The sequence below is a fragment of the Canis lupus genome, chromosome 10 (assembly GCF_048164855.1).
Source record: "Canis lupus baileyi chromosome 10, mCanLup2.hap1, whole genome shotgun sequence".
NCBI classification, from domain to species: Eukaryota; Metazoa; Chordata; class Mammalia; order Carnivora; family Canidae; genus Canis; species Canis lupus.
The window spans coordinates 37,784,372-37,793,626 of record NC_132847.1 but is presented as its reverse complement, the minus strand read 5'-3'; positions in this window follow the sequence as shown (position 1 = coordinate 37,793,626).

Here is a 9,255-nt window from a genome sequence, read left to right as displayed (position 1 = left end):
TGTCCAAGACCTCACTACTTTTTTGGCCATGCTGCTCAGTCTTCTCTGCCAGACCCCTGTACCCTTCTGTCCTCTGGATGCAGGAGTCCTTGGCCCATGCTCCTCTACTCTCTGTACACCCTCTTCCTCAGTGATCTCAGCCAGACAGAGGACATTAATAGTATCAATATGCAGGTGACTTCAAATTTATTTCTGTAGTTCTTTCTGAATCCCAGGCTTAACTACATAGCCACTCCTCTAATCTTTGCTTAGATGATAATAGGCCCCTCAGACTGCACCAGATAATCTCTTGATTTCACCCACTCAAACCTGCTTCCCGTCGGAGGAAAAGAAACCATCATTCAGTCAGTTTTCAGGCTAAAAACACTGGCCTCCTCATCCTTGGTGTATCTCTTTCACATCCCTCATCCACTCTATAAACAAATCTTTGGTTCTTCCTTCAAATATTTCCATGATTCTATTTCTTATCATTTTTTCTGCTGCTGAGTCCAACTTGTCTCCCTGCATCCATTCTTGTGGACTATATTCACAAAGAGTCAGAGGGATCTTTTCTTTAAAAAAAATATTTATTTATTTATTTATTCATGAGAGACACACAGAGAGAGAGAGAGAGGAAGAGATATAGGCAGAGGGAGAAGCAGGCTCCTTGTGGGAAGCCTGATGTGGGACTTGATTCCAGGACCCCGGGATCACAACCTGAGCCAAAGATAGACACTCAACCACTGAGCCACCCAGGTGCCCCCAGACGGATCTTGGTAAAACGAAACTCTGTGTATGTCACTCCCCACTCAAAATCCCCCAATGGCATCCTGCCATATGTAGAAAGAAAAATCCACAGTCCTTCCTGCCTCCAAGACACCACAGGCTCTGGCCTCTGGCCCCTTCCCAATGCCATCTCCAGTGAGCTTTTCCTTGCCCTGGGCCTCATCACACTGAACTTGTGGCTCTTCCTTGAACACCCGAGAACACACCTGTCCCAAGACATTTGCACTTTGTTTTCTCTGCCTCCTTTTACATTTTTGCTCAAATGTGCCTCTTCTGTGAGGCCCTTGCTGACCATCCCTATTCCAAGTAGCAGCTCCCCGTCTGTATCCAACACCACCTCTGTCCCCTGCCTTATTTTTCTCTATAGCATTTTCCTGAAATGATGTTCTCCCTTATTGTGCTGCTTGCTCATTGTTTGCTCCTCCTACAGGAATGTAAGCACCCGAGGGCAGAGACATTGTCTGTTTTAGTCTCTGCTGTGCTCTGGCACAGCGAACATTGCGAAGCACATAGTAGGTCTTCAGTATCTTTGTTTTGTATATGAATGAGTGACTGCGACTGTATCTCAGCCTATCTCACGGAATAGCCCTTTATTTTGCACCAGCCTGTCTCCTTCCTTTACTCCATCAGCAATTTGGGGAACAGAAGCCATTTCTTCTTCCTTTGAATTACCCTCCATCCACTTGGACCTTGGTCTGTGCTTGTGGACCCGGGGTAGAAAGACTCATCTGAACTTATGAGAGGGAAGATTAACAGGGCGATTGTGCCCCCATGACTACTGACTTCTCAATGGCTTTGTGCCGTCGGGCTATCCCTTTAGGAAGAAGATGGAACATCTGTGGAGGATTTAGGAGGGAGATGGCAGATCTGTGGAGGGACCTGGCTCTGGAAGGTTGTCTCAGCAGTGGCTGAGCCTATGTGAAGGCCCAGGCTAATAATGCTTTCACCTCACCCGACTGAACAGGGATTCCCTCCATTGACCAGACAAATGAGAAAAGATGAACATATCCTTTCGTAACAGTGACATGTCTGCTACATCTTTCCCTCTGCTCTGGCTATGGACGACCCTGGTGTGAGGACAGGAGGAGGGGTGTCAGTGAAGCCACTCTGTGGTGACTTCGGCAGTCCCTGGGTGCTAGGTCGCCCCTCAAAGAAATTACCACTCATAATTCAGCAGGAGCCCACCCTTGGAGACAGGCCAGTGGAAGCCAGTGACGAGGAGCAGCCTGCTTGTGGGGAGTACGTCACACAGACACCCTCCGCCCCCCAGCCCCGGACCTCCCTCACTATCAGCAGAGTGGCCCGAGTCCCCAATTTCTTCTGTAGTTAACCCCAGTTACCATTTCATTTTTCCTGGCCGACCAACTAAACACCAAGCTATAAATCTCAGGACATCTGGGTGTGCAGCACCTAAACAACCCTGACGCTGATTCCTTAAGAAAACTCATTTCTTGTAATGTGAGCCCTGCCGAGGATGGCCATGTCAACTTATTAGACTTTTTGCTTGGCTGTATTGATTCTGCTCTACCCCGATGCGGCCCGTAATGCTGGCTAATGTTATTGACGAGCCATCAGTCTTGTGGAGAAGTGTGGGGCTTGCAGCTCTTTCTGAACCACAAAAACCTCCTGGTGGACAGTGATGGAGAGAAGGAGGAGGACATGAGTGGGGCTCTCAGGCCAGCTCGGTGCAGGCCCGGGTACTTTGATGAAAGACGTGCTCTCGGTGGCAAGAGACAGATGCAGCTCTCCAGAAGCCATTTATTTATGAAATAATTATGAACGCACAGTTGAATCATGGATTTTCATTACCGTGTGTGTCCAACACTCTTTCTTGATTCATATTTTGTTGTAAATGGAGAGCTGTTGGGTCCGGGGCGGGCGTGGTGGGAGGAGGGCGGGCGAGGGGGCATCTTTCTGCAGGAACCCTGTGATATTTCTTCTCTTTTCCACCTGAGGCCCTGGCTGTCCTCCCCTCCTGCGGGTCCCGTGTGTCCCCTCCCGTGTGTCCTCTCCCCTCCCGTGTGTCCAAGTGGGGCCAGCACTGTCTCCAGAGGGAGTTCAATTCCGGTCTAGGCTCACAAGGGACCAAGGTTTTGGCCTTGTAAGTCTGCAGATCAAAGCTTCAGTCAAAGAAGCTCAGCTCCAAAGGGCCAGTGAGGGTGGCACCTACTGACTCTCATGTGCTCGTGTGGAAGGGGACCTTTGGTGGGGTCCTGCAAACAGACGAGTACAAAAGACGCTCACACTCTAAGCTCTGTACATATCAGACCCTAACTCTTATCTGGGGGGGACTTCTTACCCTTTCTACAGGCTTCTGTTTTAAAATATCATAGACTGGGTGGCTTTATTTCTCACAGTTCTGGTGGCTGGGAAGGCCAAGGTCAGAGCGCCAGCAGTTTCAGTGTTCGGTGAGGGCTTGCAGGCAGGAGTCGTCTCCCTGGGCCCTCACCTGGCCTGGTCTCTGCCTCCTCATATTAGGGCGGGCACTCATCACAGGGCTCTACCTTAAATAATAATAAGAAAAAAAGACTCCCCACCTCACCAACCCCTGGCTCCTTCAAAGCCAAGAGACTGCCTTTGCCTCTTCAGCTCATCGTCTTCTCCCACCTCGCATAGTTGCTCTGGCCAGATAGGAAACCTGTGTGTCTCACGTTGTGTATATCTACAGCAATGAATCCAATACCAAGTCCAGTGCCTTGATGGTGAAAAATATAAATTGAGGGCCGATACCCAGTTTTCACTCTTTGTGTTGGTATTCAGGAAAGAGAGTAGCAAAGTGGATCAGTCCTGGGAAAGCTTGAGTGGAGAACTTCTAGAGTCTTAAGGTAAATGAAGTTGGCCATGGGATTTATTTCTAGCAGGGCTGCTAGACAAGCAAATGATCAAGTCACATGTTCTAGCAGTTTCTGTGCTGTTTAACGGGTACAAGGCTTCTGGAGCCCTCCTGGTGGACGTCCCAGCACATTTCTTCTTTGCCTCACACCCTGGCTTTTCGTGTGTTTGTCTTCCTACTATGCTGTAAGGCCCCAGGGAGGCAGGACAGCATCCTGGCAAATCGGAGTCTTGGTACATAAAAGGCACTTCATAAATGTTTGCAAATGAATGAGGTTGTCTATTTTTATTATTATGTTTAGGGTTTTATTTTTCCCCTCAGAAGCTATAACCTCCAACTGTTTGCAGCTCAGCTCTTCTGAAAAGTCTAGTTGGTCTAAAATGTCCTGAGGCACAGAAGATGCATCCACTGGCGATTCTTAAAGTTTTTATAAAGCAGGAGAACTCTTTCCTCCTAACAAGACCTAACCTGAACTCTCGAAGTACGAAACAGATCAAACTGGAGCTCGTTTGGAGGAGGAGAAATGGAGTGGTGGTGAGAAGAGGGGTCAGAAAGAAGCCAGATTTTCCTAAGGCTTTGGTCATTTGCACGTGTCTGAAGGCAGAGGGGCAGGGGACGGTGAATGTGGGGAGACCAAAGATGTGTGGGGTGGTCACCCCATCCTATCACACACACACACACACACACTCACATTTATAGAATCACATACACACACACTCATACCACCCACAGTCACATTAAGGGAAAAGAAAAAAACAGAAAAATTTGATTTTGACTCTGCAGAGTTGTCTTTGCTTGTTTGTCCTTTTTTCCACAGACCGGGGGAATGTCACAGATGCCATTTCTCTGTCCTCTCCTGCTAGGTGGTCTTCTGACTGAAACCTTTTTGAGCAGCTGCTCCATGGTGCTCATGGCTTCCTGGATCCCTTATCAATTAGTGGGGTGACCTTGGGCAAGTTACTTACCCTTTCATTTCTCATTTCCTTCCAGTCTGAAATGGGCATGATAATACTACTTGTTTCAGAGGTTTGTTGAGAGGATTAAATGATTTAATGGATGTAGATGCTTGGAATTGTGCCCGGCACCAAAGAAGCACCTCAATCCTGTTCGGCAGTATTTCAATCCTGTAGCAGCTTGGCAAGGGAGGTGTTTTTTAGATGAGGAAACTGAGATTTGGGGACAAATAATATACCCAGAGTCCCTCAGCTATCAGGTATCAGAGCAGGGATCGCTTTCAGCCACACTGCCTCTGGTCTGCTGATACTTCAGTCTTCTGAATCATCCTGAGCAAATGGTACCTGCTGAGCCCTTTGCCCAGGATCTGCTGTCTCCTCTGAAGTCACTGCCACCTGCGTGTTCACCCTGTGTGAATGTTAGTTTCTCCAGAGTGAGTCTCACTATTTACCTCTGTGAGGTCAAGCATGAGCCTGGCATTGGGTTCTCCTGGTAGCCCATGGTTCATCACATTGATCACTGAGGTTGGGTGGGCCATGCGATGTTTGGTGGCCTTGGGGGACATGCTGCAGCCTTTAGAAATGGGATTTCAAAAATAGATAGAGTCAATATATACCATTAATAGGAACAGCAAAGGCTGTTGCATTCTTCAAGGTAATGACCTCCCCGAGGGCGAGGAGCGTGACTGCTTAATCACCTCCTATGGACTCATGGGCACATTCGTCTTTAATCAGTCTTTTTTTTCTTTCTTTCTTTCTTTCTTTTTTTTTTTTTTTTTTTAGCTAATGGCAGCAAAACTAAGACCTTACCAACTTTCATTGTTTTGCTTTTGAAAGTATTTTTTTTCTGTATGGCAAAAAAAAAGAAAAAAAGAAAAGAAAAAGAAAAAAGAAGAGGACCATTCAGAACATTCAGAAAATACGATATTTTTATTTTGCATTGAAAACTTTGGCATAACTGGGGGAATAATCAGAACATCATTGTCAGGGGGCTGGTCCTGGAGATGATCACCCATGTTAGCACAACACTTCTCCATTCAGTGCTGGCAAAATCAATGTGGTCCCTGCTTTAGAAATATCTGCAAAGCAGTGGAGGCCTCTGGTTTGGAGAGAATGGGACCCAAATGCCTGAAGCCGCTCAGGACCCACCAAAGGCAGAATTTATGCCTAACTGGGGCATATTCGGGGCAGTCTGAGAAGGGAGAGGAGGTTTGTGATCATCCAGGGATAAGCATGCAGGCCCTGGCTATGTGGCAGGGATGACAGAGGGAAAGGGAAAGAAACCCTAAGAGAGGAGCCCGTAAATTGTAGGGACCTGGGAATCAGAGCAGGTCACTGGTGAATCCAGACTGCAAGCCCCAGTTCCTAAAACATTGAAATATCACTGAGAGAAGAACACATGCTAAGGGGAAAGTCGATTGGGCTGGTGCCAAATCATTACGTTTAAAACTTCTTGGTTTGATTCAGTGAGATGCTAAGTGGAGAGGTCCTAGGGGTGGCTACAGGTCGGAGATTTGCTGACGGAATTGCTGCAGGAGAGTCCTGGGCTGTGGAATGAGCCCCTGAGGAACACAGAGAGAGGTAGCCAGGTCAGGGATGGGGAGGCACCAGTGGACCCAACAGAGGACAGGCTTTGCAGGGGAGGGTGCATTCAGTGGGGACACGTACCTGTGAGAGGCCTGGGGGGACAAGGATTTGAAACTAGTCATTGGGTTGGAGGTTAGGGTTTTTCGGAGGAACTTTGGCAACATTTTCAGTAGAGCCATGAGGTGTAGACTAGTTAGAAGGGTTTGGGAGGAAATGGAGAGAGGAAAGTCATCCCTGAAGGAAATAACCACTTCTAGGTCCAAAGGTTTGAAACTGAAGAGTAGATGATGACCGGGGTGTGGGCTCCATAGCTCAGTGCAGCCAAGGGCAGCCTCTTCACAGAGTGCCACCACTGTCTGTTTGCAGCCCATGGAAGTGAACCCAAGGAACATGAGAACAGGAAGACTGGGGTGTGCAAAGGTGAGCCAAGAATAAAATCCCTTCGGTCATTAGGGTGGATGAGCTGAAGGGGCGACCTCAGCAAAGAGGAAGGAAACATGTGGCTTATAGGGGAGCATGAGGATGACTGGAGGATATGTAGCAAGGGAGGCCAGAGGACGGTACTTCCTGTACCATGTGACCATGGCTTTCTCCAAAGCAGGCGGTCAAATAACTGCTGGCAGGAAATTCTAAAGGGGAGGGGTGACTGCTGGGTGACCACCAGGAAAGGCTGAAAGCAGAAGCCTAAGTAGCATTTCTCAACATAGCTGAAAGGATCAAAGCAGGGGTCAGTGAGGGTCTCCCAGGAGGTAAGGAGGTGCCCTGCTAAAATGGAGACATTTTCAGAGAGGGAGGTCCCAGGCACCAACAGAGACTCACTCTAGGCACAGAGTCAAACAGCATCATAGGAGGGGATGCTGAAAAGGTGGAAGCAACCAGGTGCAGAGAACTGTGAGCTTCTTCAGATCCGTGAACTGAAGCTTTTGTCTAACTAAGCCCCATGTCGAGTACCCATGCATCCCTATGCACCCACCCCTGGGAGCCAGCGGTGGACACAAGGTGGTCGCTCCGAATGGGAGGCCAGTGCTGTAGTAATAATAATACCAATAATAATAATAAATAGCAACAACAACTAACACTTTTGAAGTGCCCTGCTTTATTTCCTTTACATATAGCTCCTTGATTTTATTTGTTGTAAACTTTACATGAACTTTATATTAAACTCATTGAACAGCCAGTGAGTTAAGTCTCATTACTATCTCCGTCCTTCAGATAAAGAAATGGAGGCACCAAGACATTCAATAACTTGCTCAATGACTCACAAGCCTCTAAGGTCTAAGGTCAGGACCCAGGGAGTGTGATGGCTCAGGGTGACACTGTCAACATTATTATCTCAAAGCTCCTGCTGAGTGCCTACTGTGTATGGGGCACTATGATCAGTGGTGGAAACCAAAGGAAAGGAAAGGAATGAGTTGGTTCTAGCTTCGGTAGGCTAGCAGGTTCTCACAGGTCAGGGCTACTACTGTGAAATAGTAACTAATGACTTTCCCTGGATTTCCTGTTTTCTGTTTACACCACACATCCCCACCCCGATTTCTTGAATAAAGGAATGCAAAAATGAGACATGGATTTAAATAGGTGGATAATTACTCATCATCCCTGGCCTGTCAACTGTGCAGGAGTTATCACTTTCCTGAAACAAAACAGAACAGTCAAGTTAGCTTTAACCCATGGTGGGTGGGCAGGTAGGACTTTGGAGTACCTCCGCTCAGTTTGCTCCAAGTTCAGGTCCGACACCAAGTCCTCTTGATTCCTCCTGACATGAGTCTCCTGTCACACTGAGTCCTTTGCTGTATGCACCTCCATGCTCTAGCTCTGGCCTTGGCATCTCTTATGTGCACTACTGCAATAGTCTCTGAACAGGCAGACAGGGAGCTTTCGAGTCAGATGGATCTGAATTTGATTTTGAATCTCCTGCTTGTTTGCACTTTCACACTCTTGGGCAAATGTCAAGATCTCTTTGACTTCTGTTCCCTTACCTGCACACTTTGGAAAATAATACTTGGCCTCACAGGTATAAGACAGTGAGCACATCAAGTGCTGACTACAGGCTCACCCTTGATGCTGTTATAATTTGTGGGTATTATCGCTAGACCTCCACTGCCAAGCCAGCCTACCATGTTGCTGCCAGATTAATCCCCTCTAAATCCAGTTTTGATCATGTCATTCCCTATCCACCTGCAAAAGCTACAGCTGCCAATGGAGAAAGTCTGCTTGTAAGGGGAGTGACCTCGTTTTTCCTTTCTGGATGCCAGAATCTTGAGTCCAAGAGTCAGATGCCTCCTATTCAGCCCACTCTCTCTAGAAAAATACCTGGAGAGGTTCTTCAATTTACAAGAACAATACAAGGGTTTGTTAATTATAGTTGAACCCACTCAATGGGGTGAGACCAACATAAGTTTCACTGTATGGTCAAGTTATGCATACTTGAGTGATGGGATAAGAATTTTTAGAAATGTCAACAGAATTTTCTCCCTGTGATAATTCCTCTGGCCCTTTGCCCTCTTCAATTAGGCTAGTCATTCTGGATTCATTCCCTTGGGAAAGAGTGCGGTAGGAGAAAGCAGAGAGTTGGGGGACTTCTTTTTGCCTTGGGTTCTAAAGGCTGAGCCCCTATGGGGAAAGATAGAACTAGTTGACAAAAGATAGAGGAGAAAGTCATGATTAAGGACAAGATTTTCAGGCCTCTACCCCACTGGAAAAATCACTGGGATTAGGGAAAAGAAGAAAGGGTAGGGATAGTGGAGGAGAGTGCTGTACCTCAGCCGCCCCATACAATCAACCTGCTCCCCATCAACTGCACCCCCAGGGCTCTGCTAGTTCTGTTTCCTGCCATTGACTGAGGACTGCCTTTCACAGCAGCTGGAATTTTTTTTGACCAACCTATGAGAAGGATGTTCTTCACTCTGAGACTTTGCTTCAGCACATTTGACTAACTCCATGGGAACTGCCCTAAAGATCTACCTGGCCAACAGTGGTTTGGAAAGACCCTATTACAACTGTGTATTACAAACCAAATTACACACAGCAGGGCTCTGGTTCATATTAACTAAACATGTCTCTATTCCAGTCAGACATGAATTTATCCTCTTCCAAAGAATGAAGCTATCATAAAGA